The 21418-nt window shown below is 43.9% G+C and overlaps 1 long non-coding RNA gene across 2 annotated transcripts in view; it reads left to right on the top strand.

Moving 5' to 3' along the window:
* Window positions 1-12630, top strand: part of LOC112670102 (uncharacterized) — a 31749-nt gene extending 19119 nt beyond the window's left edge. The window contains exons 2-4 of one of the 2 annotated variants that reach the window (XR_003142759.3): window positions 4635-4834; window positions 11759-11911; window positions 12381-12630. This is a non-coding gene — a long non-coding RNA (uncharacterized LOC112670102). The remainder of the gene's footprint in view (window positions 1-4634; window positions 4835-11758; window positions 11912-12380) is intronic. The other variant, XR_003142760.3, reaches the window with a different exon arrangement.
* The last annotated feature ends 8788 nt before the right edge of the window (window positions 12631-21418 follow it).

Below are 21418 nucleotides of genomic sequence, written 5' to 3'. Positions count from 1 at the left end.
GGTTTTATATGGAAGAAATGTGAAACTCTTACCAGGAAGCAGCAGTACTCAAGTAAATGGAAATTCAGAGCAGAGGGACTGCATCATGGAAGCTTATGTTAAAAAAAAAATAATAATAATCATGATGAATGTCCTTGTCCTTGGAGAAAGAGGCTTGTATCTCAGTGTATGAGAAACGACTGCCTGAGGCATCAGGGGTGTAAACGTGCTTCCCGAGATTTTAGTTGGTGCTGTAAAAAAAAAACCAAGGCTGTGGGAAGGCTTAGAAAAAAAAGAAAATAAGGGGCTGGAGCCGCAGATGGGTGAAAGTCTCACTGATTCCTATAGAAATAGAGCATTTAAAATTAGCTTGGTATAAAAATAATCAGGGATGTGGGGTTGATTTACTATCTATATTCCCCACTGCTTGATTCAATTTCTGTTTTGAGAAATCTGTCACGTATCCAGTTTCCTCCAAAGACTCAGTCTCAGCTCTGGGCCTCAGGAACAGTGGTCACTGCAGCTTCTCGGTGGGGGTTGGAGGGCTTCTGGGGAGCTCCTCCATGGGCCGCCAACCTGGCGCCTCCCAGCCCGGGCTCTTGACCTCCGAGTCTTCCTGTCGCCTGTGCTGACCCAGGCAAAATTCTGAGTTTCCTCCTTCACCGCATCTTGTTACATTCCCAAGTCCAGAAACCCTTGAGCCCTTTTATTTCATTATATTTTATTTATCTTTTCTTTTCCCCCCTCAAGACTAACTCCTACAGCCACAGAAGGGAGCCGAGGCCTAGGCCTTGATGGTTAAGAATCAGGCAGGTAAATATTGTAATAAAACTGAAAGCATAGGGCAGATCTCAAATCAGAAGGCTAATGGCCTTCTGGTCATTGGGATACCTTGTGTTTCTAGAGTAATATCATGGGTGGAAGTGTGTTCCAAGAAGTCTGAACTGTAAGAGATGTTCTAGTCCTTCATTCTCCCTGGTCATTCCACACCTGGCCGAGGCCGCACCACTGGGGTGGTGGCAGAGCAGATCGCTGTCACTTTGAGGGTGGCCCAGCACTAGTGAAACAGGCCCTGCTGTGCTTCGGAGGACCCTGCCTGTCTACTGTGCCTCTTGCCTGTGGCCTTGAGTACCTGCCAGGAATGAAGGCTCAGGATCAGGGTTGAGGCTCTCGTCTCCCAGGGTTGGGGGTGCAGCAGCCTCTGTTGTTGGGGTCCCACCACCCCCAGAGCTGCCCCTGCAAGTGGGATGCAGATTCCACTTCACGCTCCCAGGCTTGGAAAATCGTAAGGTCATGTTTCAGGGCTTCTGCCCCTCACGACCTGCAGAGGCTACTCCTCTGTGTTTATAAAGTCAAACTTAAAAAAGAAAAAAAAGAAAAAAAAAAGAAAAAGACCTAAAGCCCACAAGCAAAAAAGAATGAAGTTAGGGCAAGGGAGGAAGGAGAATGACTGTTTTATGAGCTGGGGCTCCGGGGGCGAGGTTTTGGGGGCAGTTTCGGCTTTGAAACCTGTTGAACCCTCCCTGACAACTTTAATTAGACGCCAGCATCTACTGAGCGTGGGGGCCCCGACCACACATCTCCCCGCCTCGCCCCCTGGCCCAGCACCACAGCCGCTCTGGGAGGGGCTCTGCCAAGGCCAAGGCCAAGTCTGTCTTCAGGGAGGGCATCAAGCAGAGGTCAAAGCACTATTTCTCCCGGCAGGATCCAGGGCATCCTCCATCTCTTGTCCTCTGTTCCCTGGTCCCCTGAGCTGGCCTGAGTGCCTTCCACAGGGTGGGGGCTGTCCTCAGACTTTCAGGACCTCACAGGGCCAGGGGGTGGTCGAGGGAAAGAACACTGGGGCTGCCCTGGCCCAGTCCTGGCTCAGGTTTCTGCCGTGGGCAGTGTGGCCATCCAAGCAGGTTGAGTAGAGGAAACTCCTAGGCAAGTAGGGGACCTCGGAAGGTTTTTTTCTCCCCTAGGTGGGTGATGAGAGATGTGTGTCCCTCTAGAGAGGAACTGGGAGAGCGCCTGAAATGGGGTACATGGGCCAAGGATGTCTGGGTGCTGCCACCTGGTCTAGACTTGGACCTAGGGCTTTGAGGGTCAATAATTGGTAGGCTCTGGTATTAAGAGCTCAGCCTCAGGAACAGGATTGCCAGTGTGTGAGTGTGTGTGTGAGTGTGTGTGTGTATTGGGGGGTATTCCTATTCAGGACAAATGCACCAGCAGGCAGCAGGCCTGAGGGGTGGGAGAGGACAGGCCTTGCCAGCCTCTGTGAGCTGTGGAAACGGGGTGGGAGATGGGCCCAGCTGTAGGGTCACACCCAAGCCCAGTGTCAAGGACACTGTTGGTTGCTCATCAGGCACTTAGTAAGACATAGCTGACGAGTAGGCAAATAATAAGCTGTATAGCTGACCAGAGATTGGGCCAGGCCCCACGTTCTTTCAATAGCCCTACAGAGCAGGATCCCTCATCCCCTTCTATAAATGATTCAGTGAATGAAGGAAGAAGGCCCAGGAGCCCATGTCAGGGGGTCAGACTGCCCAAGGGAAGGCAATTCTTTTCTTTTTCTTTCATCTTTCATTTTATCTTATTTCCTCCTATGTTTACTCTGGTGATGGAATTACTGCAAAAAGTCATGAAGATATTAGAAAACAAGAGTTATAGGTTTAAAAGCCAAAGCTTGGGGCTGCTGGTGGCTCAGTCCACTAAGCGTCAGACTCTTGATTTTGGCTCAGGCGATGATCTCAGGGTCCTGATATTGAGTCCAGTGTGGGCTCTGCACTCGGCGGGGAGTCTGCTTGAGTTTCTTTCCCTTTAACCTTCCCCCTGCTCTCTCTCTCTCTCTCTCTCTATCTCAAAATAAATAAACAAATCTTAGAAAAACAACAACAATAAATCTTTGTAGACAGGAAACAGGGAGGCAAAGATAAAAGGCCAGCAGCAGGATAAAGAACTTTGGCATCGAGCTGTGGTTGGGGAAATGACCAAGACTCTCATTAACCTAAGTCGTGGTAGCGTGATAATTGGATCAATAATAATATTATTACCATTGACAACCAGAAGATGCTACTACGTATGCACCAGAGGCCATCTCAGGGTCCGGGACTGCCTCCCAGGTACATGACATCTGGACGGCTAGCAGATCGTCAGGGTCCTCGGGAGAAGGCGAAGCCACCCCAGGAGTACTGACAGGCCCTAGAAGAAAGATGTAGCAGAGAACAGCGCCAGCATCACTGGTCCCATGGTGGTTTCTGACCTGAGCTTTTCTTTTCCAAGGCTGAGTCAGAGCCTGGGTTAAAGGACTGGAGCCTTCTTTCTATCTGTCTCTCTCTAAATGCAAGCGTGCTCTTCCAGCACCTGACCGTGCATGAGAGAACGTGGGCAGAGGAAGGCAGGCACTCAGCTGGGCAGTGGCCACGTCACTTCCATCAGTCCTTAGGGCTACCCTGATGGCTTTGCCCCATGGCGCCATGGGGCACTTTCGGAGGGTCTTCTGAGTTCAGTAAAATCAACAAATGCTTTACTGACACGGATTTAGCACATCATCTTAGTATCCCTCTCACGGGAGGATGTAGGGTAAAATCTGCCATCACTGAGGGTGGTTGCAGAGACCAGTATCCCCTGGGTCCATGCGGGGCCTCTGTTTCCTTAGGACACAGTGGGCCTTGCACTAGTGCACCAGGAAAATACACACCAGGCCTGAGCTCAAATCCAACTGTGACTTAGATTTGCAAAATGTTGGGGGAACATATTTAATCTCCCTGAGCCTCAGCTGACCCACATACAAAGTAGAGAAAATCATATTCACCAAAATTCTTTTGGGGGAGAACACACTGAGTTTGTGTGAAAGAGGCACTTTGTGATCAGAGGTGAAACCTCGAAAAAATCTGCTCAAGGAAACCACCTTCTAAAGAGAATGAGTCTGGGGGTGCCTGGGTGGCTCAGTCGGTTAAGCGTCTGCCTTCGGGTCAGGTTATGACCCCAGGGTCCTGAGATCAAGCCCCATGTCAGGCTCCCTGCTCAGCGGAGCCTGCTTCTCCCTCTCCCTCCCCACTTGTGCTATCTCTGTTGCTATCTCTGTTTCTCTCAAATAAATAAATAATCTAAAAAGAAATTTAAAAAATTAAAGAGAATAGGTCTGTTGAATGGGAAGCCCAGCTGTCTGCCAAGCAGACAGAGTGACCAGCGTGTCAATACATAAGACATATTTGGGGACAGGGGAAAATATAGCTGGGAGAGAGCCCAAGGCCTCCCCCACTCCCCACCACCCCTGCCACCTGCCCTGGTTGGCCAGAAGGGCTTCCAGGGGCTGGACATGCCTTTGGTGGAGTTTTATGGGTTTGTTCAAGGATGTTTGAAGTCAAGCCCTCCCTCTTCAGTCTTCCCTAAGGAATCCTCAGCAAACTTTCCCTACTACTCACTTCGCTAGATGTGGATGGACTTTGGTGGGGGGAGTCCAAGATACGCGAAGTTCTGTGCCGAGGCTGGCATGGAGGGAAGTATGGAATTCTGGGCGTACAGCTGCAGCTAATAACTAGTTACATACATAAAACCTGCTACAGAGTGAGTGTGCCCTGAGTGGTATTGATGAGCATTTTTACCATAATAAAAATGAATTCTCTTCATCCCATTTTACAACACTGAGCTGCCTGTGCTTCTGTTCCCAGAGGGCAGGATGCAGCACCCTCTCCCAGTGTGAGCTGTGGAGGACACACTTCCTTCTCCGTGTTCAATCTCTTCTTACTGAGGGCCTCCTGGTACCTCTACATTCTGCTGCAAGGAGGCATTTGCAGTATGGAATAAACAGGAACACCGGTAGCCCCCAGACACAACTGGGGGACTGTGCTGGCCCCTGCATGCAGTACAAGTGAGTACCATACGTGGCTGGGCTGCTTGCACAATGCCACCACCTCCAGGCAGTCTGCCCAGAGTTCCTAGACGCCTGTACATATTCTCTGACCTCATCATTCCTGGATGAAGAGACCTAGCTTGTCTGCTACATCTCCCGTGTGGCTTTTTTAATTTTATTTTTGGTTATTTTTGTGCTTTTGAAATGGTTACTATTACATTGTGTGTGGCTTGAGCTCCTTGAGGGGGAGCTTCCCGTTCATCCCAGCACCCCTCACAGACCTGGATGTGTGCTTCTGCCTAGATACCCTTCATAGATACAAGCAAAAAACTCCCCTCCCTAAGAGCTTCTGGCATAGGTTGTAGAAGCTCCAGTGTTCAGCCCACAAGGACACGCTGTGACCTGGAGTTGTTGAGGGCTCTCTGAACACAGATGGGTGTGGAGGGCTGACCCACCAAGTCCCGCCCTGGTGGCTAGAGCCACATAGAGCTTAGTGCCCATGCCAAGGCATGCTGAGTGTGAGATATGGGCACTGTTCATAGCTGTCTCCAAGACAGCAGACAGAGGATGGGGTCTTCCCACTGCTCCAGGTGCATGGACACCTGTTCTTACCACACCTCCGGCCTGTGGTCTTCCCAGCACATGCCATCAAGCAGGATTCTAATTGCTACCCAAGCCTATCAGAATAGTTCCAGAACTACATTAGCCTCTAAAACAGAACAGTGTGCTATCACTGGAGGGGTGGGGGGAAACGTTAGGGAGGCTGCAACCAGGGTGGAGCTGCTCCCCGGAGCTGCTGGAGCTAGAGCTGGAGCCAGAGTGCGTGGAGAGGCTGAGAGTGTCCCTGGAGGTGCAGTGATGTTTAAATGGAACCTTAAAAATAAGAGCGCTTTTTCCCCTTGCTTCAGTTAGAGTTTCTGGATGGACTCTCAGAGCCACTCCCTCTGGAAGCACAGGGAAGAGGCGGAGTGCTAGAAGTCAGGAATTTTAGAAATCAGGGATGATTATTCCAATTTTTAAAAAGTTGGAAAGAGCATGCTTCAAAACTGTACCAATTAGATTAATGCTGAGCTTTATTTAAAAATCTAGAAAAATTTGGTGGCACCTGGGTGGCTCAGTCAGTTGAGCATAGATCTTGATTTCCTCTGAGATCATGATCTCAGGATCATTAGATGGAGTCCTGCATGCGGCTCCCCGCTCAGTGGGGAGTCTGCTTCAGATTCTCTCTCTCCCTCTCTCTCTCTCTGCCCCTCTCCTACTTGTGCATGCTTTCTCTGTCTCTCTCTAATTGAATAAATAAACCTTTTTGAAAAAAAGACCTAGAAAAATTTTAAAGAGCTGAGTGGGATTGAATATGGGCTTCAAAAATCAGATAGATCCATGTGCATGTAAATCTTTTTGATTCTACATCCACAAGCAACTTCTTGAAGCTAACTTGTATTGTCTGTGGACAAGAGATAAAACTATCTATCTCAAAGAGGTCATTGTAAGAATTGACTGAAAATGTGAAAAGTCCTTTGCACAGTGTCAAGCACAGGGTAAATATTCAGTATAATGTACTAGAACATAATTGAGAATACATTTTGTATTATATACATTATATATAGTTTATAATGCAATATGATGAATAACTAGGAACAAATTTTGGTTCACTGAGAATGTTATACTAATTTAATTTTTAAAAATTTTTGTTGCTATTACAGCTCTAGCCATAGTATATCAGGATTTTAACAGAGAGTTTGACAAAAATCCTTAGTAACATTGTTATGCTTGTGACAGATATTCTGGTTAGTGATTACCCCTGGGGAAGGAGGTGGAAACAGATGCACAACAAGTGCATAGAGAGCTTTGTATCTGTGGTAGGTTTTTTTGTTTGTTTGTTTGGTTTTTTTGAGACACCATGCAAGTGGGGGCCGGGGGAGGGGCAGAGGGAGAAGGAGAGAAAGTCCTAAGTAGACTCCCCACTGAGGGCAGAGCCCTACACTGGGACTCAATCTCACCACTCTGAGACCCTGACCCCAGCCTAAATCAAGAGTCGGGCACTGCACTGACAGAACCACCCAAGCACCCCTGTGGAGTTTTATTAATTCAATAATTCTAAAGAAATATGACAAAATGTTTGGGTGGGTGGGGAATGGTCACTTCTGACCAATAGCATGCTTTTCTTTCAACAATGACTTTTCCCTTAGAAACTAACAGCCTGGTTCCTGACTAAACCACTTGTCTTAGTCTGTTCTGGCTGCTATAACAAAATGCCACATATTGGGTGACTTATAAACAACAGAAATTTATTTCTCACAGTTCTAGAGGCTGGGAAGTCCACGGACAAGATGTCAGTATGGTTATATTCTGGTGAGAACCCTTTTCCTGGTTTATAGCTGGCACCTTCTCATTTACATGGTGGAAGAAACAAAGGATCTCTCTGGAGCCTCTTTTATTCTTTTAAAAGATTTATTCTTTTATTTATTTATTTATTTATTTATTTATTTATTTATTTATTTGAGAGAGAGAGAGAGAGAGAGAGAGCATGTGAGTGAGCACTAGGGGTGAGGGAAGAGCAGAGGCAGAGGGAGAGAGAGAATCTCAAGCAGACTCCCCACTGAGCATGGAGCCAGATATGGGGCTTGATCCCAGGACCCTGATATCATGACCTGAGCTGAAATCAAGAGTCAGTCCGTTAACCAAGTGAGCCACCTAGGCGCCCCTCTGGAGCCTCTTTTATTAGGGCATGAATCACATTCATGAAGACCCTACCTTCTTGCAATAATTAATTCCCGAGTGCCCCATCTCCAGATAGTGTCCCATTGGGTTTAGGGTTTTAACATAGGAATTTGGGGAGGCAGGGGAAAGGGAGGGCGTTGGAGAGGGGGACACAAATATATAGACCCTAGCACTGCTGGCTGAAACTGCTCCCTGCATCTTTTGTAAAAGATCACTCCTTTTTAAAAAAATTTTTAAGATTGTTACATTTTGAACAATGTGGTTCAGCACATAACATCATAGAGCGATCAGAAGAACTGGGATTGGTAGCTAAAATAAGGAACAAAAACATAACATTTTACAGTACAGTCTGTGTGGTTCCTCATGGGAGAATGACATTTTCAAGACTCATAGCAGAAGGAGACTCCTAAGCCCTGACTTGCCAAAGTCAGCTGCGATGCAGAACACTGCCTTCTCTGAATCACTGCAGGCAAAGTCTTTCCTGGAGAGTAACCGAGACTTTCACAAAAACACTTTTTAAAATTTGACCCTGACATTTTAAGATATTACTTTGACAGTAAAGTCAATTGTTATTGAGTATTTGTATTGCCAACCACATTCGATTGATTCCTGATCTTAGCTTCTTATTTTTAACAAGTAAAATGCAAGTCAAATATATGTAAATTATATGAAAAACAACCCTGGCTGTCACAAAATCCAAGCAATACACAGTGAAAAGATAAGTTACAAATCCAGTTTATGCTTGATCTGATTTATATGGCTGAGAGAATACATTTTTTTCAAAAGGGCTGATATTAGAGGAAACAAGCATCGTACAATGTCTGAGAGGGAAGGGTGTACTTGCTGTGTTACATGTACCAGTACCGGTTAGCTATTGCTGCAAGACAAACCACCCCAAAATGCAGTGGCTTAAAAAATAGAAACATTTATCATTATTCAGAGTTTTCAAGTCAGCTGGGAAGTTCTGTTCATCTGGGTCAAGATTTGCCAATCTTGTCAGTGTTCATTTATTCTTCTTTAGTTAGCTGGAGGTGGGATGGGGCAGATGAGTTAATCTAGGATGACTTCATTCATGCAACTGTTGGTCAGCTGGCTGTTGACTGGGACACTGAGATCATTGATGGTGTGTGCATGTGTACACGTGTGTGTTAGAGGAAATAAAGAACAAGGATCATTACCAGGGGTAAAGAATGTCACATGTAACAGGAAGCCACTGAGGACAAATGTGACCTGATTTGCATTTTGGTCCATAGCCTTGGTGATTGTCCTCAGAGGTTAAGAGAACAGACTTTATAGTCAAAAAGACTAGATTTGTGGCAAGGTCCAAAACTCACTGCAACTTAGTTTTCTCATCTCTACAATGTGAATGGTGTTACCTATCTCTCAGGGTAAGAGTAAGTGAGGTAATGTACACAAATCACTTATCATGGAACTTGGCACATAGTAGATTCTCAAGGATAAAAATGTCAGATTCTTGACCTTCTAGGGATTTCATTGCTCCCATGACTCTAGACATTCCCAGCTTCTTCCTTTTCTTTTGCATATAGATATGAATATCTTGGTATGATCCTGGTGTAATGGGACACACATTCTGTTCATGATATCATCAGCAAAAGACAAGGGGGAGGTGTCCTTGTTTAAATCTGAATTGGAAAGATACTGGTCCCATCATTAGCCCTTAGACTGGCCTCTCAGAAAGAGATGGGAGGGAGGTATTAGCTGTCCCTGCCTGGTAAGATTCCAACCCCAATTCCCTGGTGTCTTTCAGGAAACTCTCAGGAATTAGGGATCCCATTTATCTCTACTGTTGTCCACCAGCTCTGCCTAGAAGAGCAGAAGAGCAGTGCAGACATTGTTGCACAGGCTGAGTTTTTGGACACAAGGGCATGAGGCAATTGTCTGAGGTGATGAGGTGATTGTGCACTGGTGCTGGGCCCTGTGGCCTTCAGATAGCGCATCCCCCTACCCCCCGCCTGTTGGCTCACAGGAAGCCTACCGCTGACTTCCATTAACAATGTGCTCTCTGGTTAAATGTGACAATCCTTGGGAAAGGTCATATTTGAAGTAACAGACATAATCCATTAGCTTAAATGGAGGACTAAAGATCTGCCCCAGAACCTCCAGGGATCTTGTAAGCACAGCTTGAAAATTACTGGAAAAGTCCATCTCTGGGATTCAACTGCAAAATCTAGGCCACTTTCTGTCAGCCTTGCTGAAGCAGATCCTAGGAGCAGTAGCCCTAGTGCTCACTGAAGAATCTACCCAGTATCTACCCACTACCCAATGCCACATCTTGTCATACATACCTATGTTGGCCAACTCAGTCCCTCAGAGTTCTCTGTCTTACAGAGCATTTCCAAGTGGACCTGAAGCTGTTTCCCCATAGCTGGGAATAGAGGCTAGAACTATTCTATCAGAAGGTCAACACTCTGCCCTTTGGCAGAGATCAACAGGGTGGGACCACAAACCTTGTTGAGAATAGTGTCCCTTACCTTCTCAGTCACACATACACACACACACAGCCTGGAAACTTCCACACTGCTATCCTGGCTGGCACTAGGCCTGCCATTGAGCTGGCACAATGAGAGTTGTGAGCACATGGCAGATTGGGGGTTATTTTTAAACACCCTTGCTGGGAGGCAGCAGTGACCTTAAAGTAGGTTGTCTCTCTTTTTCTGGCATTTCAGTTTTATTGTAAAAGCATTTATTTGTAGAAATAGAGAATGTTAAGCTACAAAAGCACATGTTATGCAAATGGCAGATGTTGGATGTTTCCCATGTTGGCAAAGGGAAATGGGGTGGGGAGGGAGCAGTGGTGACACACCCTTGGAGGTGAAGGGGAACACCTGGTCACCCTGTCTTGAGCAGGACCATACCTACAAAACATGTTCTTCTTCAGACCCAGGGACCTGAGGGGTTCCAGGAACTTCCTGAACTCAGAAAGGATGACTTCCAGGATCTTCCTGGAAAAGAAAGCAGGTTTTGCTGGTGGGATGGCACCATCAACCCTCCCCCAAAGTCCCCTTCTTGGTTGTGATTGCCTGAGAAAGCCAGTGGCATTTGTTACCATCCCCTTGCTGAATCTATCCCATCAAAAGGGAGAAGAGATAAAAAGGAATCACCTTCAACTTGGAAAGCCAAGAAATATGGTGAATGCTTGAAGATTTGTAAATGTTCTGAGAAGTTGGATCTCTGAATAATAATAATAATCATAACATAGCAGTAGACAAATATATTATTAGTATATTAATTAAATAATATATGGATTATATATAAAGTGAACAGGTTAATATAGTTATTTTATACTATTATTCATATGCTATTATCATTTCAGTGAGTAGTTCTGCAAAAAATTTTTAGATGCTTTATGCATGTCAACACTATATCAGACATTGAGAGTCCAAAACCCTCAGGGGGTTACAGTGTAGTGTAAAGGCAGAGACAGATGCATAAACAGATAATTTCAGTGGAGCCATGGAAATGAGTAGGACAGAGGAGGGCACAGGCCCAGCCAGGGGACAGAGGACAGAGGCATAGTGTAGAATTCACAAAGGAGCTTCCTATCACTAGTGCTTGCTGGAGGTATCAGGCTAGTGAGAGGATTAGAGACCATGTCAACACAAGCCTAACACATGGAGAGTCTTCTAAAACAGCAGCAACTGCTGATATTTTGTTTTATGCCTAGAACTTTCCTGGTGAAGGCCCCACATAAAGATCTGTTCTACAATCCCAGGAGATGAGGGGCCCCTCGGCCATGTGCCCACAGCACTTTTCACTCCCTTTTCTTAGCATGTGGTACACTGCAACTTCATGATCTCCTCATTAAACGCTTTCTCTCCCTCTGGACCTTGGGCCCCACACAGTATGCTTGTCACCTCTGTGTCCCCAGAGCTGGGCAGACAGCCTATCACACAGCCAGTCATCAATAGATGTTTCTGGAATAAATTAGCAATGACTGCATGAAAAGCATTACAGAAAGTTAAGCTTCTCTTCAATTCAGTTTACTAAGGAAATGTGAGTTATTTTGGATTGAACAGAGCAAACATCCAGATCACCCCTCCCCTGGGTTTCAGGTCTAGTGTGAGGCTAGAATTTTATGCTTTCAGGGGTGAAATAAAGAGCAAAGGGAGTTAAGTGATTTGTTAAGATGATGGTTACAGCTCTTCTCTGAAGTGGAAAATCCATGAATCAGAAAAGCTCACTGGTCTCATTCCATAATAGGAAGCGTTCAGCAGAGAGACCAAAGGAAAGGTTCACTTCAAGGCAGACCTTAAACTCAGAGCATCCGGCACCCAACCCTGAGCCTCCTACAAGCTTTGTGCAGCTCGATTGCCCACCCCCTCATGTCACTGAGAAAGGAGTAACTAAACCAAGGTGATGTTTATGAATTTTTATGAAATTAGAGCCCTGTCCCAGTTCTTCAGAATCTGGATTGGAATGAGAATTCATATAGACGATTCACCACAGAAAATTAAAGCTGGTGCACTTGGATGAGGCAAGCCCTGGGAGCTCCACAGGAGTTTACTAGATCATAGGGGAAAAAAGAGTCAAACCAAGAAATAGACTCTTAACCATAGAGAACAAACTGATGGTTACCAGAGGAGAGGTGGGGAGGGATGGGTGAAATAGGTGATGGGGATTAAGGAGGGCACTCGCTGTGATGAGCACTGGCTGTTGTATGAAAGTGTTGATTCACAGTATTGTACACCTGAAACTAATATTACACTGTATGTCAACTGGAATTTAAATAAGACCTAAAGAAAAAAAAAAAGCATTTGCTAGATCATTTTGCTCTCACTTCTCTTCTCAGTAAGAATCTCTCCTACTTGTTTCCTATTACCAGATATTTTTCCTGACCCAGATGTCCTGGCCTGCTTTCTGGAGCTAAAACATAGGAGGTAATAAAAGCAGAAATGAAAACACAACATTTACAAATAAAAAGCAGTATCTCCCCCCGCCCCATCCTTTATTCTGCTGGAAACATCATGAGCCAGGACCTGCACACAGGCTGCCAGTCTCCAAAACGTGAACTAAAGAGTCCTAGAAATGCTCCTTTTCTTCCCTTACAGAAATTTGTTAAATGAAACATGATTCCAGCAATTTAATCCTCTCGACTCTTATTATTGGAAGATTCCCTGAGCATTATACCAGGACCACTGAACTTTTTGAGTGGAAAAATAAAAATAATAATGCCTGAGGACTCTGACTCTGAAAAGTAAATAAAAGCAAGTGGATTGTGGAGAGGAATCAAAACTTCAAGGAGGGACCACCAAGGTTAGCTTCCATCTCCCCCTCTCTAGGTTTGTTCTGAGGAAGACGTCTCGCCACACTGCCACATGCGGCAGGGGATGGTCATACCGGTAGGGAAAACTTCAGTAGAAATTATTTCTTTCTGGTCAGAGGAAGCAGAGACATCTCCTGAGGGCTGGGGGGTAGAGGAGGCCAGAGAGGGGGGCTCTCCTAATTCTGTACATAAACCTTCCCAAGTCCCAACTTTACTCCCAAGCAATACACATGCACAAGACAGACCCGCAGCACAGTGAAGTCTTTGAGAACTAAGCTAGGAAGTGAACTGCTGCCCACAGAAGGTTAAGACAGAACTTGTGGTCTGAATCAAACCGAGTTGGTTGCCTGCTAAACCAAACTTCAGCATCCTCCTTAGTGTTATGATAGGAATGAGTGTACACAACACAACACTCACAATGTCCAGGATATAATCCAAAACTATCCAATATACAAAGAACCAGGAAAACATGACCAATTCTCAAGGGAAAAGACAAAGAAACAGATGTCAACCCCCAAGTGACCCAAATGTTGGGATTATTAGGCAAAGACTCTAAAGCAGCATTAAAACTATGCTCTGTGGGGAACCTGGGTGGCTCAGTGTCTGCCTTCAGCTCAGGTCATGATCCCAGGGTTCTAGGATCAAGTTCCACAACAGGCTCCCCTTGGGGAGCCTGCTTCTCCCTCTGCCTATGTCTCTGCCTCTCTCTGTGTGCCTCTTATGAATAAACAAATAAAATCTAAAAAAAAAAAACAAAAACAAAAACAAAAAAAAACTATGCTCCATGAGGTAAATAAAAATATACTTGAGGATCCCTGGGTGGCGCAGTGGTTTGGTGCCTGCCTTTGGCCCAGGGCATGATCCTGGAGACCTGGGATCGAATTCCACGTTGGGCTCCCTGCATGGAGCCTGCTTCTCCCTCTGCCTGTGTCTCTGCCTCTTTGTCTCTCTCTGTGTGACTATCATGAATAAATAAATAAAATCTTTTTTTTTTTTTTAAATATATATATACTTGAAATGGGGGCTCCTGGGTAGCTCAGTTGGTTGAATGTGTGACTCTTAATTTTGCTCAGGTCATGATCTCAGGGTTGTAGGATTGAGCCCTGCATTGGGCTCCACCCTCAGCGCAAAGTCTGCTTGTCCCTCTCCCTCTGTTCCTCCCCTGGCTTGTGCTCTCCCTCTCTCAAATAAGTAAATATATAAAATCTTTAAAAATATACTTGAAATGAATGAAAATATACGTGTTCTCAAAGAAATAGAAACCATAAAAAAAAGAAGTTGGAAATCTAAAAATTCAGTATATGAAATAAAAAATTCAGTGGAGGATCCAATAGCAGAATATAGATAATGAAAGAAAGTCAGCGAAATCTTATCCAATGTGAAGACAGCAAAGAGTGAAAATAAATGACAGTTTATTTGGGACAATACCAAAAGTGTCAACATGTATCTCACAAAGTCCAAGAAAGAGAAGAGAATGATTAGAACAGAAAATTACTTGAAGAGTTTATGGCCATCAATTTCCCTAATTTGGCGAGAGACATAAATTTAGAGCTTTTTGAGAAGCTTGGTGAGTCCTGAACAAAACAAACTCTTTAAGAAATACCTGCACACATCATAACCAGATGGCTAAGAACCAACGGGGAAAAGAATCTTGAAAGCAGCTAGAAAAAAATGACGCATTACGTACAGAAAACAATAATTTGAATACTTGTGGATCTCTCTTCAAACACTGTGGAGACCAAAGAAATAGCATCTTCAAAGTGCTTGCAGGAAAAGAATCATCAGCTCAGAATTCCGAAAACAGCAGGAATATCCTTCAATAATCAAAGCAAAAAAAGAGACATTTTCAGATGAAGAAAAGCTACAAAAATCCACCAGCAGCAGACGTGCTGTAAAAGAAATGCTCTAGGAAGTTCTTCGGGCTCTTCTGGAAATGAAACCAGAAAAAAACTTGGGTCTTGGGAATGAAGGAAGAGCCTCAAAAATGGCAAATATCTTCGCAAATATAAAAGGCCATTTTCATCTCGTGAGTTCTTTAAAATATGCATGGCTGTTGAGAGCAAAAATTATGAAATTATCTTTGTAGTTTACAACGTATACAAATATAATACCTATGACACCATAATACAAAGACCAGTGTGGGGAGATGAAAGCTTGCCAACTTTCTAATTTAGGTTTCTTTTTTTTTTTTTTTTTTTAAAGATTTTTTAAAATTTATTCATGAAACACAGAGAGAGAGAGAGAGGCAGAAACATAGGCAAAGGGAGAAGCAGGCTCCCTGTGGGGAGCCCAATGCGGAACTCAATTCCAGGACCCCAGGATCATGACCTGAACCAACGGCAGACACTCAATCACTGAGCTACCCGGTGTTCCTCTAATTTAGGTTTCAATATTAACTCTAAGTAGACTTTGAAAGGTAGATGTGTATATTTTAATACCTATGACAACCACTTAAGAACAAAATGTAGCCTCCCAAAATCAAACGAATTAAAATAGAAAATTAAAAATTTTCTTGAGTAATGTCCCAAAGTAGGAAAAGATGAAGACAGGAATCAAAACCAGAAGAAACAAAGAGAAATCCAATGATAAAAGGGTAGGCCTAAACCCAATCTCATTAATAATTATGCTAAATATTAATAGTCTAAACTCTCCAATTAAAAAATTTAGAGTGACAGTAGATTATAAAGCAAGACCATATTATATCCTGCCTACATGACACATACTTTAAATAGAAAGGCACAGATAGGTTGAAAATAAAAGTTGTACCATGCAAACAGTAGTCATTAGGAAGCAAGAGGGGCTATTTTAATATCAAGTAAAATAGACTTCAAAACAAAGAGTATTACCAGAGATAAGGATCGTCATTCCATAGTCATAAAAGGGAAAGTTCTTTAGAAAGACTTAACAATTATAAATAAGTATGCAACTAATAACATGAGCCTCAAGACTCATGAAGCAAACACAGACAAAATAAAAGACAGAAGCAGACAATTCCAAAATGATCTAAGCAATTGGTAGAATAAGTGGGCCAAAAGAAAATCAGTAATGACATAAAGTATCTGAACAACTAACCACCTTGATCTTACTAACATATTTAGTATACTAAAGACAACAACTGCAAAATAAACATTCTTCCCAAATACATATTCACCTCAAAACAAGCTCCAATAGGCTTAAGAGAATTGAAATGACACAAAATATATTCTCTGATTGCAGCCCAGATTAAATTGAAAATAAGTAACAACGTGATATCTAGGAAAACTAATATCTGGAAGTTAGACAATACACTTTCAGATAATTCAAAGGTTAGAGTACCAGAGAGTGTCCCAGAGAAGGTGTGAGATTGCAGTGTTTCCCTAATTTAATTGAGAACAAAAGTGTTTTTTTAGTGGAGTACTTCATAAAGCTAGTACTTCATGGAACACATTCTGAAAAGCCTGCCTAGAATTTGCCCCCTGAAACCATGATGTCTTTTCTTTTAGGAAGGGAGTGATATTTCCATCTGTACATGTAGAGATTGTTCTATCTGTCATAAATGTTTAGCAAATTCGTATTGATGGGAGACTGCCTCTACAGCATGTCATCCACGTCCATCTAAAATTGTTTACTTTTGGGATCCCTGGGTGGCGCAGCGGGTTAGCGCCTGCCTTTGGCCCAGGTCCTGATCCTGGAGACCCGGGATCGAATCCCACATCGGGCTCTCGGTGCATGGAGCCTGCTTCTCCCTCTGCCTGCTAGACAGAACGTAAAGACTGCTAACTCTGGGAAAAGAACTAGGGGTGTTGGAAGAGGAGGAGGGCGGGGGGTGGGAGTGAATGGGTGACGGGCACTGGGGGTTATTCTGTATGTTAGTAAATTGAACACCAATAAAAAAAAATTCACAAAAAAAATAAATAAAAAATAAATAAATAAATAAATAATAAAAATAAAAAAAATAAAATAAAATAAAATAAAATTGTTTACTTTTTTGTTGGTTCTTTGCCTGGGTCGGGATTCTTCAATAGGGACATAGTTGGCTTGTGTCCCAGAAAAAGCAATTCATCAAGTAATTGCCAAGCGAGCAAGCTATGGCTGGAACACCAGGCACGGCAAAATTTGGTCTTCCTTGTGGACTACCACCCAGCTAATAATAAAGCAGAGTCTAACCACATGGAGTACCTCCCGTGGTGCCCACAAAAGAATGATTGTGTTTTAGATATATTAGAGGAGCTTTTTCTCTTTTTTTCCCCTAAGATCAGGAACAAGACAGGGATGTCCACTCTCACCACTGCTATTCAACATAGTACTGGAAGTCCTAGCCTCAGCAATCAGACAACAAAAAGACATTAAATGCATTCAAATTGGCAAAGAAGAAGTCAAACTCTCCCTCTTAGCCGATGACATGATACTCTACATAGAAAACCCAAAAGACTCCACCCCAAGATTGCTAGAACTCATACAGCAATTTGGTAGCATGGCAGGATACAAAATCAATGCCCAAAAATCAGTGGCATTTCTATACACTAACAATGAGACTGAAGAAAGAGAAATTAAGGAGTCAATCCCATTTACAATTGTACCCAAAAGCATAAGATACCTAGGAATAAACCTAACCAAAGAGGTAAAGGATCTATACCCTAAAAACTATAGAACACTTCTGAAAGAAATTGAGGAAGACACAAAGAGATGGAAAAATATTCCATGCTGATGGATTGGCAGAATTAATACTGTGAAAATGTCAATGTTACCCAGGGCAATTTACACGTTTAATGCAATCCCTATCAAAATACCATGGACTTTCTTCAGAGAGTTAGAACAAATTATTTTAAGATTTGTGTGGAACCAGAAAAGACCCCGAATAGCCAGGGGAATTTTAAAAAAGAAAACCATAGCTGGGGGCATCACAATGCCAGATTTCAGGTTGTACTACAAAGCTGTGGTCATCAAGACCGTGTGGTACTGGCACAAAAACAGACACATAGATCAATGGAACAGAATAGAGAACCCAGAAGTGGACCCTGAACTTTATGGGCAACTAATATTCGATAAAGGAGGAAAGACTATCCATTGGAAGAAAGACAGTCTCTTCAATAAATGGTGCTGGGAAAATTGGACATCCACATGCAGAAGAATGAAACTAGACCACTCTCTTTCACCATACACAAAGATAAACTCAAAATGGATGAAAGATCTAAATGTGAGACAAGATTCCATCAAAATCCTAGAGAAGAACACAGGCAACACCCTTTTTGAACTCGGCCACAGTAACTTCTTGCAAGATACATCCACGAAGGCAAAAGAAACAAAAGCAAAAATGAACTATTGGGACTTCATCAAGATAAGAAGCTTTTGCACAGCAAAGGATACAGTCAACAAAACTAAAAGACAACCTACAGAATGGGAGAAGATATTTGCAAATGACATATCAGATAAAGGGCTAGTTTCCAAGATCTATAAAGAACTTATTAAACACAACACCAAAGAAACAAACAATCCAATCATGAAATGGGCAAAAGACATGAAGAGAAATCTCACAGAAGAAGACATAGACATGGCCAACATGCATATGAGAAAATGCTCTGCATCACTTGCCATCAGGGAAATACAAATCAAAACCACAATGAGATACCACCTCACACCGGTGAGAATGGGGCAAATTAACAAGGCAGGAAACAACAAATGTTGGAGGGGATGCGGAGAAAAGGGAACCCTCTTACACTGTTGGTGGGAATGTGAACTGGTGCAGCTGCTCTGGAAAACTGTGTGGAGGTTCCTCAAAGAGTTAAAAATAGACCTGCCCTACGACCCAGCAATTGCACTGCTGGGGATTTACCCCAAAGATACAGATGCAGTGAAACGCCGGGACACCTGCACCCCGATGTTTATAGCAGCAATGGCCACGATAGCCAAACTGTGCAAGGAGCCTCGGTGTCCAATGAAAGATGAATGGATAAAGAAGATGTGGTTTATGTATACAATGGAATATTACTCAGCTATTAGAAATGACAAATACCCACCATTTGCTTCAACGTGGATGGAACTGGAGGGTATTATGCTGAGTGAAGTAAGTCAGTCGGAGAAGGACAAACATTATATGTTCTCATTCATTTGGGGAATATAAATAATAGTGAAAGGGAATATAAGGGAAGGGAGAAGAAATGTGTGGGAAATATCAGAAAGGGAGACAGAACGTGAAGACTGCTAACTCTGGGAAACGAACTAGGGGTGGTAGAAGGGGAGGAGGGCGGGGGGTGGGAGTGAATGGGTGACGGGCACTGGGGGTTATTCTGTATGTTAGTAAATTGAACACCAATAAAAAATTAAAAAAAAAAGAAAAGAAAAGACCCCGAATAGCCAGGGGAATTTTAAAAAAGAAAACCATAGCTGGGGGCATCACAATGCCAGATTTCAGGTTGTACTACAAAGCTGTGGTCATCAAGACCATGTGGTACTAGCACAAAAACAGACACATAGATCAATGGAACAGAATAGAGAACCCAGAAGTGGACCCTGAGCTTTATGGTCAACTAATATTCGATAAAGGAGGAAAGACTATCCATTGGAAGAAAGACAGTCTCTTCAATAAATGGTGCTGGGAAAATTGGACATCCACATGCAGAAGAATGAAACTAGACCACTCTCTTTCACCATACACAAAGATAAACTTTTTTTTTTATTTCTTTTAAAAAAAATTCCTTTGAGCTGCTAACACTGGGGAGAGTGGCTTGTTCTTATTTAAGGGTAATGGCAGGTAATATCTATCATGACTTGTTGAGGAAACAAAGTTGAAATTGGAAATAGTTTGCTGGAAATAAGCCATGAAGGAGGATGGGGTGCAGGTGTGGAATGTTGAGAGGGGTCTGGGCCAGAAGAGAGTTTGGGAGAAGGGCTCCAGCATTCTTCAGCTGAAGAAGCTGCAGGTTCTAAAGAGCCTCCCCACACCCCAATCCATCCCTCTGGCCCCTGGGTTTCCTCAAGTGCTAGCAGGAAGAGCTAGCACTGACTGTGCCCTCAGGAGGTACCGACCCCTCCCCATCCTGGGCATCAAGGTGGTGACAGATGCTTTGTGTCTGCAGCCTATATAGACAGTGTCCCCTTAAGAGAGCTCTGGAAATGAAAAGGTGAGATATTCAGGTACAGATCAAGAGATTTGGTGTTTGTCGATTAAGAGCCTTTGGCCCAGAGACTGGTCTGGCATGCCTGTGCTGAGTCCAGGAATCTGGAGGTTTGGCAAGCTCTCTTGGTGGGCCCCATCTACAGCCAGGTTGAAGGAGACTTACCCTGTTCCTTATTTTCTCTTTATGGGAGCATCTCATTCCCAAGTTCTTCTGGGGGAGCACCAAACTCCTAGCTCCTGATCCACCTCTCCCTGTGCTGATGGCTGCTCTTCCAACAAGTGGGTGTCTCTGTGTATTGTGGCCCCTAGAGGTTCTAACTTGTCCCAGCACCTTGGGCTAGCTTCAGCTCTAGTGCCCAGTGCTCTGTGAGCTACTGGTAAATTTCATTGACTCCAGTGTCTCCATGCCCAGAGGTTCCATGTGCTGCCCCTCTGCCCCCACCCTTCTTCTGAGGAAAGTGGGACAGGTCTTCCTCTTGCACTGGCATCCCCTGCTCCAAATGAACGCACTGCCCTGGCATCATTTGCTCCAGATGAACGTGCCGCCCTGGCATCACCTGATTTGAATTTATCTCCCAGGGATTTGAGGTTAAGACTATAGTATATACTTTAGAATCTTTCATTTCAATGTTTACAATGTATACAAATTTTGCACTCATCTACATAATAAAGCTATATAAAAAAATCCCTGCCATCCTCCCCAGTCCAATCTTAAAACACATGATGCTTTTTGTGTGGTGTTCATCCTGCCAGTTTGGTCGTCCTGCACAAGGTGTCACATTTCTGGGGCATGGATACCCTAGTGTGAGATGTAGCAACCTAGGAGAAAAGTTTGTTATCTTAGAGAGACTCGGTGCTAAGAATGTAGGAAGACTGAGCCTTGGCTGTTTCCAGAACTAAGGAGATCCACTCTAGCTCTGAAAGATGGCCTAGTGTAAACAGCAGAGGGGATATATGGAGGGAAGGATAGGAAGGAACCCAGGGGGCCCCAGAAGCCCATCTGAGACTTTCTCTGACTGTACAAGCAGATCATTTGAAGGTAAAGGTAGAGAGAGACGTTTTGCATGATCCTCTGGACAGCTTTGTCCAGCTAATGAGGAAACTGATTTTCCTTCTGGTAACTGATGGTTAATTGATGGTCCAAGCGTATCATTCCCAATGTGGCAGGACAAGCCTGAGGGCTTGCATCAGTAAGCCTCTAGCCCTAGGTCATGAGAAGCTTCAGGGCAATGCCCATTTTCCTGTTTTGAATAGTTCTGTGCTTTTCCAGCAAAAGGATGTCATCTGGCTTTGAACTGAATCCAATCTTTCAGCCAGTCTGCTTTGTCCTTTGAACAAGTTGCTCTCAATTCCCTGCGGATGGAAAATTTATTACTGTGTCTTGGATGGGTCCTGCTTTTAATTGCCCACTTATTCCCCCTTAAACATCTTGTGTTTTATGACCCAGCCCTCTGTTGGAGCTGGGTCATGGCTTTCGGAGAAAGGCTGGAGCTGAGGTCTC

The sequence above is a fragment of the Canis lupus genome, chromosome 25 (genome assembly GCF_003254725.2).
Source record: "Canis lupus dingo isolate Sandy chromosome 25, ASM325472v2, whole genome shotgun sequence".
Classification (NCBI taxonomy): domain Eukaryota; kingdom Metazoa; phylum Chordata; class Mammalia; order Carnivora; family Canidae; genus Canis; species Canis lupus.
This window is presented reverse-complemented; position numbering and strand designations above follow the sequence as displayed.